Source organism: Tenebrio molitor, chromosome Y, assembly GCF_963966145.1.
Source record: "Tenebrio molitor chromosome Y, icTenMoli1.1, whole genome shotgun sequence".
NCBI lineage: Eukaryota > Metazoa > Arthropoda > Insecta > Coleoptera > Tenebrionidae > Tenebrio > Tenebrio molitor.
The window spans coordinates 3,887,419-3,909,666 of record NC_091056.1 but is presented as its reverse complement, the minus strand read 5'-3'; the positions used below and the strand labels follow the sequence as shown (position 1 = coordinate 3,909,666).

Here is a 22,248-nt window from a genome sequence, read left to right as displayed (position 1 = left end):
CGTTGATTAAGAGCGTCCGCGCCCGGTTAAGAGTACACGTGGTAGTTATTGAGATCTGTAGTTTTAGTATAACCGATTATCTGATAAGTTCGGGTCAATTGATATGAAATAATTTAACTGTTTACAAAAGTCAATTTGGTGAGTGTGTGGGAGTTGTCAGTATCCATTTCGACGATGGATGATTTCAGTTCAATGGTTCCCGTTGGAGGCAGTCAAAGGTAAATGTTTTTTTTTTTTTAATCCAAAATATTGTTACGTATTATCTATTTATTTTGATTGTGACCAGTCCCTAGTAACTTTTCAGTTGATAGGTTATGGATAACACTAAATCCCGCCTCAGTTGGTAACTCTCGGAGGCGCCATTTTGGCAGAAACGTCTCGCTGACAGAACAAGTTGTTGCGCAAACGTTTTTCGACGTACACTGTGTGCGCATATCTATAAAATTGAGTTTTAGTACGAAATTTCAGAATTTAAAAAGAAAATGCCACGTCGTCTTCTCAAAGTTGAGACCAAACGGTCAATAGTAGCTTTTCTTTTGCAAACGCAGTGAGCTGAGATGAACTGATCTGAGTCACTCAGAACAGTTTGACTCACGGAATTCTTAAAATAAACTGGAAAGCCGACAACCGAGCAAGAAACGTAACCTAACGATCGACGCCATTACCGGGTCAACTACCGCGAAATTTGAATATCCATCATCCAGTATGCTTTCCTTTCGAGCGAAACCACCTCACGCTCACGAGCGTAGAAGTCTGCGTTTCCCTTCCAATTCAAAAGTAGACTTTAAGCCTTGGTGGTAAATTTTACGTTATCTGCCAATTCAATTTATAATTTGGTGTGTGAAATTTACGGAATTTACCTGATTACCATTAGGTATCTAGCATATAAAAATACTTGCCTGTTATCTTCATAACAATATTAACCATACAATCACACTGATCAGAATATTTGGGTTAAGACAACAGGTACAAAAGATGAAAAAAAAACACATTTATTTTTGTACAATATTATAAAACTATGAATCTACTGATGTTTAAATAAAATTAATTTGCTTAATCGCTTTCTGATTGGATTTGCAATTAAATCCTGATTAAATTTTTTAACCAAAGAATAAATAAAATCTTACCTTGGTATAATGTACAATGATCTGTTCAATTAAATATTTTCGCGGAGGAACTTCTTCAAAAGTAACAGATGTTCCTCAAGTTCCCTGAAAATATTTTTATTTTCATGCAACCCAACTGTTAAATTATATTTTAACGTCTGTAACATCACATCTTGGGGTGGTGGACGATTTTCATATAATAAAAAAATATTTCTAATTTTATGTTCAACCACCCTACAAACTTTAATTACACTTTGGGAGGAAAAAATTAGGCCTCCTAAAAACAAAAATTATTCAATAGAGGATTGGATTATTGAATTAGTTTATTACCATTTGTCTTTAATTTAATTAATTTTAGTTCGGGCAAATCATTGTCATCACCAGCATACAAAGCCATAGTGCAGATCTGGCACGTTAACTTTTGTATTATTTTCCTAATGACAAATCCGGCGGTGTATGCTACCACGTTTTCTGTAATAGCACTCAGGCTTATGTCTGCTACAGTCACGACCTCATCGCCCGCCATAAGAAAGGTGCCGTCAGCATTACTATTTCTGCAGTCAGAAACTGCAGAAATACCTAATTGTTCCGACTCCGGCACATTACCATGTGTGTTATCACATGTCAAGATTTGGGTTGTATCTTGTGCAATACAGTTGTCACCAAAGTTTTTCAAATCTTGATGAACCAGCAGGCGCTTGTACGTATGGATAAATTCTAAGCAGGTGGGGTTATTGTTCCAACCATTCCTAGAACTAAAAAAAAATCTGAAATATTTTACAAAAACAAAATATGTTATATAGTCACCGAATGCTACAAAAGAATAGTTCCAAGTGGTCTTGTGAAAATTTATACGTCAAAATATATTGTAACAACTCCGTTTTTATAACATATTCTTTATAGATCGCTATTGCTGATAACGCCGATACAATAAAACCCACAATTGGCGTTTTATTTCGGGTTTAATGTAAAGGGATACCATTGGTGTTTTTCAAAGCCCACAAGTATTTAATGCCATTTTGCAAACATGGGAGCCAATATGCTTCATTGGCTTGCCGCAATGGAGTTTTAAATGCTCGTCCAAATGGATTTCGTGAATTCAAAAGATCAAATAAATTATTTATTATTTGGATAAATTCAATCGTGGGACCTGCCCCTTGAAAAGGTGAGTCCTTTATGTCATCCTTCATAAATTGTAATGCCTTGGCAACACTGCTGCTGAAGGTTTGGGCAGCCACATTATTAACCTGTGAAACAATAAGGCAAACAACCATAGAAATTATCATAACATGACTCACCTTCATTATCGAGTTTTTATGTTAATATGTGCTCTCGACAGTTTATTGGCTATTTTTACCCCTTCTTCTTCTTGAACTTGGAAAAGTAGTTTGATAAATTCCCAGTCAATGGCTTCTCCTTCTCCATTTAAAATTTTGCCAAGTTTTGCCCAATTATTCCTCATCAACTTTAACATATGGCAAACATCAGGAAATACAAAGACGTGACTTTTATCTGATTGATGACAAAAATATGTGTCCATATTTGTATCGGTTAGTGATAAAACACATCCCAGTGTTCGGATCATCCGAAAATTAACCTGTGGTCCATCACACGTTAGACTCACAATTCTAATTCCAATGTTGTGCATAATTTGCAATGACTCCAACACAATAGCAGCCTTTTCCTCCGCATTTAACTTATTTATTAAAAAATAAGCGATAGGGAGTTTCCAGGGCCCATTCAGCCAAACAACCATTACCACAAGAGCCTCTGATGCTAATGTAGTATCATCTGTAGGTCCTGTACCAATGTCTACATACCCCCGAACTGTCAATCGGTTTCCCCCTAAATTTATTTGTTTTTTGATTGACATTTCGTCAATCATTATGGCAAATAAACAAGGGCTTTCATCACCCTTCTCACTTTTCTCCTTCACAAATTGTGAAAGAGTATCCAATGCAGGTTTTGAGTAGCCAGGTTCACAATCAACTTTTGCCAACCAACTCCGTATAACAGACGGTGCTGGCAAACACAAGTTAAAAGATCTTCTTACAAAATCATACGCTTTTGGCGAATAAAATGGTAAGGTCATCGCAAATTTTTTTAATTCTGGGCAAAACTTCTTCCTGATGTTTTTTCCAGCCTTAATATTAGTTAAAATACGTTTCATTGTGGCCAGTGGAATTCCTGAAAAAGTACTTTCTAACATGCGTGAGGCATCTGTTGAAAGTTTATCATTCTTTCTCAAGACTGTAACTACTTCTTTCAAGCTTTTTATGTTCTTTTTCAGTTGCTGAAATTTCTGCCTTACATTATGAATTTCTTTTTTGTACTTGTATATTTGTTGTGTTTTTTTAACAAGTATCTTGCCATGATGTGTTGGACTTCGACTGAAAAAAAAAGTTATATCTTTTGAAACTAATAAAGATGTAAGTAGAGTCCGCACACTTTAAGGAGAACACGTTGTGTAGGGAAATGCCATGATGGTACTATCGCAACGTCAGCTCTTAATACCTTTGGTGATTGTCAAATATTATTACATATTCATTGAGCTCTAGTACTTTAGGTCATTATCAATTAACATTAACTAATTGAGCTCTGTCCAGGGTTAAGGGAAAGACTAGGATTCACACAGAACCCTCTAGGACTCAGTCCTCAACTCAATAAACAACTGTAATCAAACGAGGCGCCCTGATAACACTCAGCGACCCTCAATCAATTGTGATCACCATCGCGACGAAGGTGTGCAATGAGTACAAGTACTCGCTCCGCCCGATACACAGATGAGCAGCCCTGATAACACTCAGCGACTCACTCAATCTGTCTCACATCCACTGGCAGCTCCCCGGTCTCTGCCAGTCCACTAGATCACAATCAATTTCACACCACTAGCAGCTCCACGGTCTCTGCTAGTGTACAGTTGCCGGAAACAAAGGAAGGGTGGACAGTCTAATTAATTAGCTCGACATGTCGGGGCTCAATCATATCAAAATTAGGAATCTCATCAACTGTCATTGCAACTCTAATCAACTTAACAACAGGATCACCCTCAATGGTGAAAATAACATTATCTCAATTAATTATCACTCACGAGCAGTCCTGATCGCAGTCAGCGGCTCTCAATTAACTATTAATCACGAGCAGTCCTGATCTCAGTCAGCGACTCTCAATTAATTATTATCATTAATCACGAGCGGTCCTGATCTCAGTCAGCAATCCTCAATTACTTGTAGATCACGGGCAGTCCTGACCCCAATCAGCGACCCCCAATTAATTATAAAACATTTAAAGACTCACAACACTAATTGAAATTGTATTTAATTATGGCCATGATCGTTATCAAAATCAATTATTAAAGTAGGTAAACTCACCACAACACCAACAGAAACAGGTCACTCAGTGATACACTCACCTTATTGAATATTTTTACACCACAACAACTTCTGCAGGAAAATCGGGTTCAAAATAACGACAGCGATCGAGTTTTGTGTCTGCACGACCGTTTACTCCGAACTTACTAACGCTTCCCTAACAAAGAATTCTAATCAGTATCAATCACGTAACGTGTAGCGTCTTAAAACTATGAACCAAAAAAGGAAACAAAACGGAAAAATCACGGCCACACATTGCGCCGTCCTACAGATTCGGCCATCCTGCAACCATCTCGTCCCGAGATGTCATTCGTCGGTTTCATCGTCATTGTCATCGTGTTTAGTTTGCGGTAATCTATGCATAGTCGTTGCTCCCCGTTTTTCTTCTTAACCAGCAGGACCGGTGAACAATAGTTCGAGTCGGATTCTCGGACGATGTTATGTTCCAACAATTCATCGACCATATTTTTCACTATCTCTTGTTCGGATCTAGCCATTCTGTATGGTTTATAAGAGAACGGTTTGTCCTCTGTCAGTCTAATCTCCATTTCGGTGGATTTAGCGCATCCAAGCTCACTAAGTGATGGTGCGAGACGGTCTCGAAATTCTGTGATTAGCGCAATCAATTCTAGTCTTTGGTTGCTGGTGATGGGTCCGACTTTGATTTCGTCTAGTGGCAGGTCGGTTAACGGTAAGTCCGTCAATCGCAGAACATTCTCTGTGGCTAATTTTTCCGGGACGCAAGGCCAGGCTCTTGCGAATACGTCGTTAGTCTTAAACATTATATCGTTATCTGATAAATTAATGAAAGGGACCGGTGCAGGTGTCTCTTTGGAAGCGTAGATCACTGTCCGTGGTATACAGTGCTCTCGTCCCTCCTGCGCCCGTATACTCGCTTCGATTACTAGTTCGCCGTCGTAGTCGCCACCAGTGACAAAGACATATCCCACATGATTGGACGGTATCACTGTCGTTCGAATAACCTGAGGTTTGATTTTCTTGATGTCTGGTTCCAGCTCTATTGATGCAACGGTGGGACTACTTGTCATAATTTGCAGTGACGAATTATCCTTGACAACAATAACCTCCGGCAATTCAGTGAATGTTCTCCCGATGAGTACCGGTACAATTTGGGGTGCATCAGGTCAGGTCAGGTCAGGTCAGGTCAGGTCCTTAACGGGAGCCTCGACTTGGTCCACCGAAATCTTGATTGTAGTGGTACCCAAGGTGGTCACCTGTCCACCGCCGTAGCCGCGGAGTAATGTCTTATCGGTAGGATCATACCGTATACCTAGGCGTTGAATTTCGGACAATTTTATTGTTGTACAGGAGCTCCCCAGGTCGATGTAAGCGGTTGAGGGGGAACCGTCGAGTAGAGCGTCCTTATAAAATTTGCTGTTGGTAGATTTCGGCGACAATGACTGTGCTGGTCACGCGATCGGCCTCGCCGGTTGCCCGGATTTCTTCGATGGACTGTCCGCCTCGAAATGTCCGGCCTTGTGACAAACGTAGCACAGTTTACCACTTTTGTCTTTGTTCCTGTAACATTGCCGCGAGGTGTGCCCCGTCTTTCCACAAATGAAGCACTTGTAGATGGTTTTTCTGGCACCTGTCTCAGCTTCCTTATAAGATTTGGTCTTGTGATCGATTTTTGATGACGACGCACGTTGGCTATTCCTGGGTGTTTCAACTAACGAACATAGGTACTGATACGGGGCTTCGGGTGTTTGATGGTTCCCCGCTCTTGCCCCGGTTTTAACAATCACGTCGTCAAGACCTCCGATGATGCAGGACACGGCGTCAGTGCCAGTGATCTTGCACGCGTTTAGGAGGGCTGTCATTTCGTGGAAGTACTTCGCGTAGCTTTCGTCGAGGCGCTTGCGACGGCGCATCATTGTTGCTAGATCCTCGTAAAAGTCCCTTTTTGACGGGAAGGCCCGCTGGATTTTATCCTTCCACTGCGTCCAGGATCATTTCAACGTTGGAAGACCTTTATACCAGGTCTCTGCAAGACCACGCAGTTTCGCGAGGGCGAAATAGATCGTCGCCTCCTCAGACCAATGGAAAATTTCTCGTAGTTCGTCCACTTTCTCGCACCAGGCCACGGCGTCCTGTCCCACATCCTCGGGGTTAAACATGGGAATAACCTCGCCTTTGGACGAAAATCCCGAAGATTTATTAGCCGTCTGCTGAATAAACGTCGCCATGACGTCCGTTAAGCGGTCAATAGAACTTTCCGTCATGCTCGACTCGTGAGTACGGCGGCGTCTATATCTTCTTTCTTCAGGAGAGCTTGATTCACGACGACTGCGTCTTCGTATGTGATGAGAACTCATCGCGGAATCTTATTGAATATTAAAATAAAAACGAATAAATTTCGACTATGATCACCTATATATTTTGTTTTGATCACCTCGACCACCATTTTGGAATAACCCAATTCAAAATATTGTTAAAGTCGTACTTAAATAGTTTTCAACTGACCACTAATATCAAAGATACCAAAAATCCTTAGGCACATAAGTGACAGATCCCACTTCTGATATAATTTGTAGGGAAATGTCATGATGCGAGTGCGAGGGAGATAACTCTCGCGGAGAGAGACAGCACACAAAAGTAATAATAATTCTGATACTAATCAAATCACCAAACAAAATAACACATCAGACTTGATGCAATGTCAGGATGTCGTAATTTAGTAATTGTCAATAGATGAAATAATTGGGTGAACATTACGTTAACAATGGTGTCGTGGCGGCTTGTGTCGTGGATCGAGGTGATCGTGGTCGGCACATCTATCACAGGCTTACCTCCTGTAAAATAATAAAATGGGGTGGTGAGTAACCAGTTCGCTGAAAGTGTTGTGCGAGCACAACCAACACATATTTACAATAATGAATCACACACACCTTAAATATGGTACTATCGCAACGTCAGCTCTTAATACCTTTGGTGATTGTCAAATATTATTACATATTCATTGAGCTCTAGTACTTTAGGTCATTATCAATTAACATTAACTAATTGAGCTCTGTCCAGGGTTAAGGGAAAGACTAGGGTTCACACAGAACCCTCTAGGACTCAGTCCTCAACTCAATAAACAACTGTAATCAAACGAGGCGCCCTGATAACACTCAGCGACCCTCAATCAATTGTGATCACCATCGCGACGAAGGTGTGCAATGAGTACAAGTGCTCGCTCCGCCCGATACACAGATGAGCAGCCCTGATAACACTCAGCGACTCACTCAATCTGTCTCACATCCACTGGCAGCTCCCCGGTCTCTGCCAGTCCACTAGATCACAATCAATTTCACACCACTAGCAGCTCCACGGTCTCTGCTAGTGTACAGTTGCCGGAAACAAAGGAAGGGTGGACAGTCTAATTAATTAGCTCGACATGTCGGGGCTCAATCATATCAAAATTAGGAATCTCATCAACTGTCATTGCAACTCTAATCAACTTAACAACAGGATCACCCTCAATGGTGAAAATAACATTATCTCAATTAATTATCACTCACGAGCAGTCCTGATCGCAGTCAGCGGCTCTCAATTAACTATTAACCACGAGCAGTCCTGATCTCAGTCAGCGACTCTCAATTAATTATTATCATTAATCACGAGCGGTCCTGATCTCAGTCAGCAACCCTCAATTACTTGTAGATCACGGGCAGTCCTGACCCCAGTCAGCGACCCCCAATTAATTATAAAACATTTAAAGACTCACAACACTAATTGAAATTGTATTTAATTATGGCCATGATCGTTATCAAAATCAATTATTAAAGTAGGTAAACTCACCACAACACCAACAGAAACAGGTCACTCAGTGATACACTCACCTTATTGAATATTTTTACACCACAACAACTTCTGCAGGAAAATCGGGTTCAAAATAACGACAGCGATCGAGTTTTGTGTCTGCACGACCGTTTACTCCGAACTTACTAACGCTTCCCTAACAAAGAATTCTAATCTAATCAGTATCAATCACGTAACGTGTAGCGTCTTAAAACTATGAACCAAAAAAGGAAACAAAACGGAAAAATCACGGCCACACATTGCGCCGTCCTACAGTTGAGTCATCCAAATCTGTCCGTGACGTTTTGTCCAGTGGCGTATCACTTGCGTTCAGAAATGGGATCATACGTTTTTATTTGAATTATTGTGATACCGTTTTTATCAATACTAACCTCGCTCAAATAAAGAAATAAAAATTATTTAGTTCTGAAAAGAACTGATTTTATTGCAATAGTAAACAACCCTGAAATCACGAAACAACGAAACGAACACTGGCAAAGCAGATCACGAATGAACGTACGCCTCTGACGCCGCATGGCCGGTAAGCGAAGCGGTTCTACCTTCCCTCCCTAAAAATCGAAGAATGGACTCGACCAACGTGGTTGCGTCTGGGGCGCAACTTTATTGGTGTGTTCTCCTTAAAGTGTTGGCACTCTAGGTAGGTAACTATGAAAATATTTTACTAATCTTAATCTATCCTTTTTTTTTTTGGCTGAATCGCTGCTACTTTTTGAACTGCTGCTCAATGATGGCTGTATCATTTTAAACTTTTTGGGCAATTTTGAAGGTCCAGGCATGGCAAATAACTCTTGTTCCCTATCCAGAGTTTTGAAACAATGTATGTACAATAATTTGTTGTAAAAATTACATTAGCCTTACTTCGACATGCTTTCTTCAGAGGCAGAATGTACAGAAATTAAAGGTGAAACATCTCCGGTGGGTGCTGGTGGAACTTCAGATTTAGCTGATCCATAAGAACTTTCTAACTTTCTTCTAAACCTGGGCTTTGGCAATAGCAATGAAGGCACCACATTATCTTTAAGACGTCTTCTTGATTTATAATTTTGCAAATAGTCTGACTGTTGAAAAAAAGCAGAACAAACAACATGATTCTTTGAAACTACCAAAGTTGGTCGACCAATGGCTTTCTTCCAAGTTTCTACATGTTTTTTAGGAAATCTAATAACAATAGCATTAGTTATTTATATCTAATATATATTTAAAACCATACGCATGAAAGGATATTCCCTCCAAATGCTTTTTTGAAGTATTTCCACAACCAGTAACGATACACGATGGCATTTTAATTTATTCACTGTCCACCACTATTTCCACACAAACTTACAACAATAAACACGACTAGCACAGTATAATCACAGAATTAAGGCAATCGAAAACACTTGCACAGACCGTCAACGTGATTAAATAGGGTTATGTGAAATTGTTTGTGAGGTTAGGTTAATTTCAGAACATGCAACATGAGAGATCACAAATACAAGCTTCGCGAACTAGCCAATCATGTTCATTCCATCTACGAAGTAAAACGAGGTTGGTCGAACTGAGCCGAAGTTGACCCGGTAATGTCGACCATCATTAGGTTACTATTCGCTTTGATCGCATATATGGGAATCAGCTTTCCAGTTTATTTTAAGAATTCCGTGGTTTAACTTTTGTGAGTGAAACCGGTTAAGAGGGGCCTGTCTAACTTGGCGGTAAAGTGAAAATGGGCATAGATTTGTAGACGTTCCGCTTGCGATGTTCAGACCTAACGTTCTGCTTTATGTTGTTTATGGTCACAATTGTTGTTAGGGCAACATTCAAAGAAGGCAGTGAAACAGTTTTTATTGAATATAAGATTCCAATTAACCAAAATTAGGCAAATGAAATTAGATACATATATCGCCGACTAATTTGAATTAAAAATTCTTATTTCTCAACGCAACTTCTTCTTTGCCTTCTCAATAATCCAGAAACTCATCTCACGTGTTTTTGCATTCTTCAGTCTTACATTAAGGCTGTTGCCTAGTGGTTGGCCAAGCAATGGTAAAGCGCGCTAAACGGATTTTAATTATTTTTCCACAGTTTTATGTTTGAAGCTGTGGTGACTATATTTTTTGTTAAACATTAACGTATCTGACGGGGCTACTGTCTCAGTTTTTTGAAAAATCGCTTCATTCTTTAAAAAAAAATTAATAACGTTTTTCAGTAATTTTCCTTATTTTTGCACAATTTTTCATTTAGAGACTATTTAAAAAGTGCATTGGATTCAGAAGAACGTATCTCATGGGGCTACTGTCTCAGTTTTTGGAAAAACAAATTAGATTGGAAGCAAAAAAATAAACAAAAGCCTCAACAAAACACGTAAAATTCGGTTATTAGTCAGTCCACTATACTTCTCAACTACCTGCAGCCCCTGCATGTCGTAAACTCGGGTTGACATAATCACTACTTAACGGCCGCAATGCAACTTTTGTTGGGAAGATACTTGCACTGGGGTCACGGGAACATCCTCGGGGCAGGCCCGGCGTGCCGCGATGGTCAACTTATGAATCCCATTTTTAAAATATACCTGAAAGGAAATGGCCGGATTGCCGCGGTGCGGTATCATAACCTTTTTATCTTTTTAACAAAGTAAACCAATCACTAATTCTAATAATAGACAGTAATTAAAATACCTAATACCTACATATAACACTTTTTTTGATCGAGCACCAATTATACCAAAATTATCCCAAAAAAAAAGACGAGTCCATAGCTCCCTTATTTATCGGACGATTTTAATTATCTATACCTAAGTACACCAAATTAATTTGTTGTGAGTAGGCTACAAAATGGCCTACTAAATTCACGTAAAGCCCCAACGACTTCAAGGTTAAACTGTCAAATATTTTTTGTCTTTTTCACTTTTCAAATTGATGATGCAATTGAACATCTACCGGATAGTATGAAATAAAAATTTAAACTATGTACCGGGTGTCCCATCACTTATGACAAGCACGAAAATGACTTTAAAACTAAATTATATTTATATGAAAGTATTATAGATGCATAAATACTGATCACCGCCACAAAAATTGGGTATTACTTTTTTGTTAAAATTAATTACCTAAGGTACAGCAGTCAAAAAACTATCACTTTAAAAATTAAATTTTGTTCGATGCAGTTCAAATTTGGTACACGTTATGAAACCATAGTAGAGAAATAAAATCCGTGATTAGAATTTAATGAAAATGTTTTGATGTAAAGATATTTGGTTTATTTAATTTGGGGCGTTTTACTTTATGAAAATGGATTGAAAAAAATTAAATTAAGAAACCTAAGTTAAAATAGGTATATCATCTAATTATTATTAACCTAAAAACTATATAATCTCAGAATGTGACACTCAAAATGCAATCACAAAACGGAAAATATTTCTCCCAATTATACATTCATAAACTTTTCTGTTCCCATCCATTCCAATATCGAACCCGGTATCGGTCGTTTGGGTCAAACTACCTGCGTCTAGTAATGTCGAGTAAACGGCCAAGCTGTAGGTAATTAGTTGTTCTCAGTAATGATTGAATAGAGAATATTAAAACCCCTACTAATTTATACAGAAACTATAATTTTTTCCAATAAATGTCTAAATGATTCTGACAGAGTTCTAAGTATTTTTCTGCAATTGGAGAAAAGTTGTAAGTATTATCCGATAACAGGTTTTTTTAATGGAAATGATTTGTACATACAGGTAATGAAAACGGGCGCTCTTGTAATTAATTCTACCTTTCTCACGAAAATAAGATTCAATCTCTGAACTCTGATGTTATGGTCCAATTTTTACCCTTTTGGGATGACGTCACGATTTCCTTTTTCCCTTTCTCTATTGAAACAACAGGAACAAACAAAAAAATGCGATGCGTTTATTTATTATTGATTACTTGTGGTTATTTTATGCTCCTGTCAATTTGACATTTTTTTTTGTTTTTCACTTATTAGTTATTACATTGATTACAATCGTAAACTTTCGAAGCAATTGTCAACAAAATTAAATTTGATAGTTATTTTTGATAAATCCAAATTTATTTCTGATCCTAGAGTCCAATTATTACCCATTTGCGATGACGTCATTATTTAGTAATTTAACGTATGTTTGAGCTAGGATCAGAAACTAATTTGAATTGATCATAAATAGCTATAAGGTTAGGTATTAAAACGATTGTAGTCGAAGCAAGCCATACCCATGTTATGAAATTTTCTGACAATTGCTTCGAAAGGTTATGTTTGTAATCAATGTAATAAGTGAAAGAAATTATGACAGGAACATAAAATAACCACAAAGTAACCAGCAATAAATAAACATACTACATATTCCGGACAAAAAATGTTGTCCACCTTTTTCCTATCATTTCACAAAAATTTGGTGTAATTTAAGCTTTATTGTCATTATGATTGACGTTTGCAAATTAAAATTTGAAATTTATTACTGTCACCCATAAAAACATAAATTATAGACACAATTTGATTGACACATGTCAACATGTGAAGCGAGGTTATTCGTTCCTAAAGGTCGCTTTATAGCATATGTGAGTGGAATGACAGTGGACGAAATTTTTTGTCCGCCATTGCACCGCTATTTTGTTTTTTACTGTTTCTGTCGTTTCAATAGAGAGAAAGCCAGGAAGGAAATCGTGACGTCACCTCAAAAGTGTAAAAATTGGACTATAGTTCAAACATACGTGAAGTTACTATATAGTATGTCCCCGGATTGAGTTTACAAGAGGGAAAAAAAAATTTTTGATTTTACGCAAAAACTTCAGAGGAATAACATTTTTTGCTTCATCTGAAACCCCCATTTCCGTTATTAAAAAAGTCTTTTTCAACACAGAGGAAGACTTGACATTAAAATCAAAGAAAATGCAGAAAAAATATTTTTCCTTTTTTTTTTTTAATCAAATGATAATTGAATATAAAACTATTCTATTAACTATGCGCCGTTTTCTGTACATCATTCAACCCTGTATCGAAGTTTAAGCTTCTGAACACCCATGCCTGATACATAACTGTTGGGAAATTTTTCATTAAATTTTGTAATTATGTGACAAACCGGTCCAACATTGGATTAAATAAATTCTTTGTTCTAAAGACAACATTTTGCAACAGTAATAAGTTGTTTGTCAAAAAACCAGGCCAATTGTAATAAAATTTATAACATAAAAATTAATTCTAAGTCAAAATTTGAACAAAAAATATTAATTTAAGAATACAGTGTATCAATACTGAGATTTTAATAACGGAAATGGGGGTTTCAGATGAAGCAAAAAATGTCATTCCTCTGAAGTTTTTACGTAAAATCAAAAATTAAAAAAAAATTCCTCTTGTAAACTCAATCCGGGGACATACTGTATAATGACGTAATCGCAAATGGGTAAAACTTGGACTCTAATAACTATTTTTGCGTTAAAATTTGATTAATAGTGTCAGTTGTTTGACGTTTATTAGCAGAGATACGAAAAATCTGACACTGTCAAAGTCTGTGGTCAAAGTCATAGCCTTTACATTTGTATTAATCATTGTCCGTTATTTTCTTTAAAAGAATTTTCTGCAAGTAAGAGATTCAACCACTAAAGTGCACAGATAAATACATCCAAACTACAAGAAATAAGAAAATCTAAAATTTGCCAACAAATTTGTTCACAATACGAAGATTTAATGCTCTTGTAAAATGCTAATTTTATGACTGACGGGTCTTGAGAGGGTACCTGCTGCAGTGTTTGACCGATCCAAGAATTCTGAATACTTCTGCAACTTGAACTACACCTCGCTCAAAAGTTTTATTACTGTGCAACAGCCTTAAAGTCAGTAAAGGTTGTAAAGTCGGTCTTACACCAAGGCAACAATTGGCAACATGTTGCCGGCAACATTTTTTAGTAATGACCGGCAACATTTATAAAAAATGTTGCAGGCAACATGTTGCCAATTGTTGCCTTGGTGTAAGGCCGCCTTAACAGATATAATTTGACATGACAATTATTCATTAGCGGTAGGACGCCATTTTAAGTGCAGCTGCTAAAGGTTTCACCGTACTGCGTAGTGCTCGTCAAATGTTAGATGGCCGCTGAGATTCGGATGCGCAATGGTAATGGTAGGAGTGGGGACGTCACTTGTTCGAGCGTCGCAGCAGTGGAAACACTGGTACACTCCAAACCATGGCTTTTAAAAGCACAGTGAAACATATTTATCGCGGAATCAGGCGATTCAAAATCAAAGAAATTCCTTTTCGAGAGGATTTCCCTTGCCATTCAACGTGGAAACGCTGCAAGCATTCGGGGCACTTTTCCAAATTCCGCAATATTACCGGAAATTTTTGTATAAAATATAAAACAAAAATATTATGTAATTATGTTTTTCTACTGGAGTTTGGAAAACTTTAACATTGTAATACTAATTTGTGTTAGGAAAAGTGAAAAATTTCCTACTAAGGGCGTAAAAGTGGTATTTTATTTAGAGAAAAGCTTAAACGCCTTCACAATTTTTCACTACTAAATTGTTTCTCTATGGTAACGAAAGTAGAACAATTTTCATTTCGCTTTTTAATTTAGAAAGAATTAATAGAATATTAAAAATATCCAAATTTTATGTATTTTCCAAACTCCAGTAGAAAAAATCATGTGTGCAATACGTAGGAAATCAATTTTTTTCGTACACGGCATGTTTTTGATCTCGACTAACGTCTGGATCAAAAATCCCATGCCTAATACGGAAAAAAATTACATTTCCTAACTTATTGCACAAATAGCTATATTAATATTTTAAATTTAAACGATTAATATGACATTATGAATTGGGTATATGGAATAATGTCTTTGATTTCGTAATACATAACAGTTTATTAAAATAATGAATAATTCTTTGTGCCTCATCTTACCGTATTCGAATTTTGGGAAATTGCTTACGGCATTATGTAAAAGTGGCTGAAGCGCTGCGAATATCGAACATCCGTTTGTAATAAATTGTAATTTAAGCGAACGGTCCAATCGACTCGTCCACCGACAAAATAGCAAGAACAGGTACTTCAATAAAATTTACAGTGCTTTATCATTTTGTAATTTAAGGAGACGTAATTATCAAAGTGTACAACGTGTGTTAACAATAAGAGCAACTTTATGGGTGTCATTTTCTAAAAAGGAGAAATGTAAAAATTACAATGCCGTCGGAAATTTAGTGGGAAAGGTACTGTTACGTTTTAAAAAATTCCTGATCACACCAAATTGAATAGTCCGCGCAACCCAAGCATTTCCCCCGACAACTCTTTGCGGAAAGCGCTCGCGCGTTCGAAAAGGAAAATTTTTTGCGCGGATTTAACGAGGTACGCGAGTTTCGTCTAGCAAGCCGTGAGTAAAGAGGGTGAAGGTTGGTGCGGCCAAATAGGGGTGGCGTTTCCAGAGCAGTCACAGTCAAGTAGGAACCACCCCGCTCGTCACAGACGGATTTAAGAGACCGAGCCGCCAGGAGGTTCCCTTGTGGGACGAATCGCTCGCTGCGGATAAATATCACTCTCCCCTTTCGGCCTGGTAAGAAATTTGGCTTAACATTCCTCCCCTTTCGGGTGCAAGCGGTACCTCAGATTAAAACACACGTGTACGCGTACAGGTCGGCAATAAGCGATCGGTGGCAGCTCCACCCCTGCGACGAATCTCCACCAGGTCGCCAGATCTCTCTCGACTAACTAACTACGTGGTCCTCTGGCCGTTCAAGCCCTATATCATCGTCTGAGCAGGACCCGTACGAGGGAGGTTTCTCGGTCGAAAGGACGTACTCGAGAGCAACCCCGTCTTGTCGTCCTCGCCGCCTCCAGAGGGACAGCATCCACCAATAGCGAACCAACCATTTTTTTTACGGTCTTATCTCGGCGAGGTCTCGGCCCGCGATAAGACCGATCAACCAAGTTCTTATACCATCTTTCGAAATTTTTTTTTCTTATTGTTTGTTCAAGATAGGAGAGTGCCATGCGTCTGTCAACATCATTTGATAATTCTCTTGAAGAAAGTAATAGTTATCTTGAGTTTAAATATCCTCAAGACACAAGATTTCGTCTACGAACAACAGATTGGAAAATAAGTGATCAAGATTTAATTGATGCAGGTCCTTCGAACGCTAATCTTGAACATAAACTCGGAAACGTCAAAAAGTGTCATAAAATTTCTGGAGAAAAATTATTTTTTCGATGTGAAGACTGCAACAGAGATTTCAAAAAGGAAAAGGGCCTTAAAATTCATAGATCAAGGATTCATGGACTAATGAGCCAATCGTTTTCGTCAAAATCATTCTCTTCAGAAATTAATAAAACAAGAAGGAAAACTGAAGAAATTAATAACACTTAATTTAATTGCACGGATTATGAGAAGCAATTCGGATCTCAAGATAATCATTCTAGTGGACAACAAAGATTAAATTGTAATTTGTGTCCTGGAAAATCTTTTAAGGATAATACCAGATTGAAAATTCACGTAGATAAGTATCATACAAATAGTAACCTACCAACTTCTTCTAATTTCTCTTCAACGGTTTCTATCACAAAATTGCTTATTAATTTAAAACAGCAGCTACCAACTATTAGAAGATTGCCTAAAGCTTGTAGACATTTAGCTGCTGATAAATTAAGTTCAATTATTAATAATTGTCTTTCGTCCAAATCAATCTCTTCATTTGAGGATCTTTTGCTATTCTCTTATAGAGCTTTCAATGTAGCCGAGAAATCTGATAAATCATTGAATAAGCATATAAAAGAAAATCTTTCTAATTTTGAAGTACCTCAAATACGAACATCTTCTAAGAGACGAACACATTTATCACTAGCTAAGAAAGTGGAAGCAAAAGTAGCCGATTTTGATATCAAAGGAGCTGTTAAATTATTGTCCTCGGATGACTCATTAGCTTCATTCAATGAAGATGTTGCTGAAGAATTAAAAAAAAAGCATCCTTCACCATCTCGCGAACTTTTTTTTCCAGACGCTTTCAAAACGGGAGACTTTTCTTTAATAGTTAATGAGCAAAACGTTCGAGAAGCTATCAAATCCTTTCCTGCCGGTTCTTCACCAGGTTTAGATGGCATGAGACCACAATATTTAAAAGATATTATATCTTTATCAGCGGGCGAAGCAGGTCAGCGGGCACTAAGAGCTTTAACAAAACTGTGCAATTTTTTATTGTCTGGCCAACTTCCTTCAGAAATTTGTCATTTATTATATGGTGCGTCTTTATGCGCCCTTCATAAGAAAGATGGAGGAATTAGACCGATCGCTATAGGAAACTGTTTACGAAGATTGACTTCAAAGCTTGCTTGTTTTCAAAGTCGTAATATTGTAAATTCGTATTTATCTCCACACCAACTTGGAGTGGCAACTAAGCTAGGATGCGAAGCAGCAATTCATACTACACGTACCTTTGTGAATAACGACCTAAACCGTAGCAAAGTTGTTCTTAAATTAGATTTCAAAAACGCATTTAACTCAGTCGAACGAGATTGTATTCTAAAAGAAGTCCAATGTCATACCCCACTTCTTTACCCTTATCTTTATCAATGCTATAGGAATCCTTCAACTTTATTTTTTGGTGATCATTTAATTTCTTATTCTGTTGGAGCTCAACAAGGAGATCCTTGTGGTCCTATGATTTTTAGTCTTGCCATTCAACCAATTATTTTATCTTTGAATTCTGAACTGAATATTTGGTATTTAGATGATGGAACCCTAGCTGATTACCCAGAAGTAGTTTTGTCCGACTTTAAGAAAGTTATCAATTTATCCAGAAAAATTGGTCTTGAATTAAACTTTAACAAATGCGAGATCTTTAGCTGTTCTGGAGACACAGATTTAAAAGTCATAAAGGAATTTCAAAATTTAGCACCAGGTATTAAAATTTGTGACCGAGGAAGTTTATCTCTTTTAGGCTCTCCAATCTTTGACCAAGGCTTCAAAAACACTGTCGAAAAAACTATTATTACAGTTGAAAATCTTTTAAATAAAGCTGAATTTCTTAGCAGACACGTGGCTTATACCTTAATCAAGAACTGTCTTTTCATACCAAAATTTAATTTTTTATTAAGAACAACTCCTTTTTGGAAATTTTCTAATTACGTTAATTCCATTGATTCTTCTTTAAAGTCTTCTTTAGAAAAAAAACTTAATTTACGTTTAACTGATTTACAATGGTGTCAGTCCACTTTACCGATTAGATTTGGTGGACTGGGAATTCGCCGCATTTCCGATATTTGCCTCCCTGCTTTCCTATCTTCAGTTCATGGTGTTAAAAAGCTTGTTTCTCAATTACTAAATTCAAAGGATAATGAGCTTATTATTCACCATTATGATGAAGCTTTAGCAGTCTGGGATGTAGAAAATGAGAACGAAAGACCAACAATTCCACAATTTCAGAAGAATTGGGATAATATCAATATCAAAAGAATAATTGACAATGACTTAATCTTTAATTCATCTAGGGACTTGGCTCGTTTTAAGGCTTTGCAATGCAGAGAATCAGGATCTTGATTACATGCAATACCTTCTCCTAATATTGGTACTCTTTTAGATAACACTTCCTTCCAAGTTTGTATTGGTTTAAGATTGGGTTGTAATCTTTGTACACCTCATATTTGCAAATGCAATGCGAAAGTTGATGAAATTGGTATTCACGGTCTAAGTTGTTCCAAAAGCAGTGGTAGATTTTCAAGACACACTGAAATTAATTCTATTATCAACCGGTCTTTGACTTCTATTCATGTTAATTCAACTTTAGAACCAAACGGACTATCTCGTGATGACGGAAAACGCCCTGATGGGATGACTTTAGTACCGTGGAATAAAGGTCAACCTTTGGTTTGGGACGTTACTGTCGTAGATACACTTGCAGACAGTTACGTATTGAAAACATCTGAAGTCTCAGGTTTTGCCGCTGAAATGGCTTGCAAACGCAAACATAACAAATATCGTTCAATTATTTCGTCAAACTACATATTTAAAGGTTTAGCCTTTGAAACCTTAGGCCCTTGGTGCAAAGAAACAATAGATTTCATTAATGTCATCGGAGACCGACTTATCGCGGAATCAGGGGATTCAAAATCTAAGAAATTCCTTTTTGAGAGGATTTCCCTTGCCATTCAACGTGGAAACGCTGCAAGCATTCGGGGCACTTTTCCAGATTCCGCATTATTATCGGAAATTTTCGCATTGTAAATTAAAAATGTTATTTTATGTTAAATTTTAATAAATAACTTTTCAGATAGGATTACTTTTGTTTGAAAACTTTACCATTATAATTATTTAATATTTTCTATTGTGTTTGTAGCTTCAATTTTTGTAGTCAGAATTTTTTTTGATGTTAATAATTTTTAATTTTGTAAACTTTATCATATTTTGAATTCATTATAGCGAGGTCTGGGGTAAGATTAGTATCATTCACCCTCTCCTTCTGTTTGCGTTCCAGCGGCACCGTCTTCGGTCAAATTCCTGGTCACGACGCTAACACTGAAATCGTTATTTTATTCGGCCATAGGGCCGGATAGAAAAATATAACGTAACAGTACCTATTTATTATTATTTAGGTAATAAAAATTGCAGATCACAAATACGTTGAAGACTCGCAATGCGTCAGTAGATTACAGCTACAGGATTAAAATCTCGTCGACAACGCGGAGTTAGAACAAGTCGATTTCTGTATCTGAGTGTACTTTTCAGAATTATACCCCACTTTACCGCTTCACCTTGTCGCATCTCGGTTCCACATCTTGCATCGCACTCTCTCTTCTGCGCATCCTTAGTGGCCATCTAAGATTTGACGAGCAGTAGTTAAGCCCACTCCCACTACTTACTAGATGGCGCTGTTCGAAGAGATACCTCTAAGATACCTCATAGAGGTAAAGTAACACTTAAGGTATAAGATTATATGGCAGCACTAAAATTATCCCAATAATGGAAACCAATATTGGCGTTAAGATGGTTGTCTGGGGTCGTGCAGCTGCATCCCTTTTCCTTCGTTCAGGGCAGGGATTAAAAATTTGTGAAAGAACATGATTTTGATGTTTATTGTAAATTTTGTTATTGAAACGAAATTCCCTTTAGTACTTTGTGTCTTAAAAACAGTAAAGATGATTTGTAATAGTATTGTATATTTAATAAATAAATATAATTTCGTGGGTACGCATTTGTTTTGAGACCGGCTCTGGAATTCACAACACAGAATTGCTTGAAGCATGATTTATGGTTGGGCTGACCCCCTACTGCAATTGCGACAAAAGGAACGTTTATCTCCGGCCAAATACTTTTAAAGGGCCATATAATCTTATACCTTAAGCGTTACTTTACATTATTTTTATTCGAATTGGCGCGTAAATAATGAATAACTCGACAGAATCATTTATACATTTTTTGTTCGACACTTGTCAGAATTTGAGAATTTTTTTCCTGTGTGAACGGATTTTGATAAATGTGACAACTTGTCAAAACGAACCGTCAAGTTAATTTTAAAGGCTTTAAGCAATTTGGAGCCTTTAAGGGTCCTCATCTCGAAGTAAAAACTCGAGTTTCGAGGAATTTGAGTTGCATACTTTGTAAATGGTGAATCTATCATGACAGCTGAACCTTCTCAGCGGGAGTTCCTTACGGCAGCTTACGGTCACAAAGTGCAGTGCGCTGAGAGCGGTCTTCCAGGTAGTTTGATTGTAAAATGCAAATATTCTTGGCGAGAAATATTATTTCTTTAGTTTTGGAGATATCTCATAGTTTCTACTAGACAGTGGTCTAGTGGTAGAGGTACAGGTAAAATTATGAAAACTTATGGGACAATGATTATTTTCGGATCACAGGCTAAGAATTTAAATAATAATAATAGATTTCAAAAATTTGAAGCAGATAATATTAAATGAATATATTAGAAATCAATTAAATAACTGAAATATCATATTAGATAGTAATCTTTTTCTTGATTTGTAATTAGGGATTATTTCTCAGAAACGATTATTTATTTGCCAAAAAGGATTATCACCCGATTTTATTTACTTACATCCTTCATACCTACCTAATACCAATGAGTAAGGTCATTTCTGCTAAATTCTTGAATATTATTGGGGATGAGCGAATAGCTACAGAGGGGGTCTCTAATACAAATACAAATAAATACATTATGAATGTAAGAAAGCCTTTACTTGTTATTTGCAGTTTGAAAGTTTTCTTTCTATGTGAATACGTGAGCTTCTAAACGTTGTTTATCTGATTTGTAGTGCTGCAACTTCAATTTGGATATACAGCGTGTACCAGAGTTGGGAAAAAGCTCCATAACTTGTTCGTTATTAAAGATTTCAACTTTTCCTTTTTTCTATATGATAGCTATGCTCCTACTGCACATTCGGAAAATATTGCGGTATATATACAGAGTGTCCGAATATTACAAAGACACTAAAGTTATGTTTTTTTTTATGGAACCTATCGAGTTTGATTTCATTTTTGGATTCTATGCTAAATTATGAATCACATCTATACAGGTCGTTTTTACTTATCTGCCGTCGTTTTTGATCTGTGGCGCTTTTTTTTACCAGAATTTCGAATTGCAGGGGTCGGTTTGAAAATTTGTACCTTCCAAATCATTGCACATAAATTAAAATGATTGACGCTATTTGATTCCTGAATGTTTGTCACATCTGTTGAGTGTTTGTTTACTCAACAACAGTTTTAAACATTACAACCTAAAAATGTCAAAAACTCATTTTTTTCAAATGGCACCCGTATTTATTATTGCATTGGTCGAAAGCTTTTTTAACCAGCTTGTCTTTAGCGGAAAATTTGCTCCCAATTTAGTGATTTTATAATAGCACCCTAGATTTTCACATTCGACCATACAAACCCTACACGGGTTGAAAAGCTTGACATTTTTAGTTTTTTATGTTCAAAAAATCGTAGTTAAATATCCGTTTCCAGCAAGTGATCAAACAATTG

General features: G+C 37.1%; 1 long non-coding RNA gene across 1 annotated transcript; it reads left to right on the top strand.

The window, feature by feature from the left end:
- Window positions 1-14,951: 14,951 nt before the first annotated feature.
- Window positions 14,952-20,466, top strand: LOC138140568 (uncharacterized). Its single transcript, XR_011162612.1, has 2 exons — window positions 14,952-15,834; window positions 15,914-20,466. It is a non-coding gene; the product is annotated as an uncharacterized lncRNA (long non-coding RNA).
- Window positions 20,467-22,248: the final 1,782 nt, after the last annotated feature.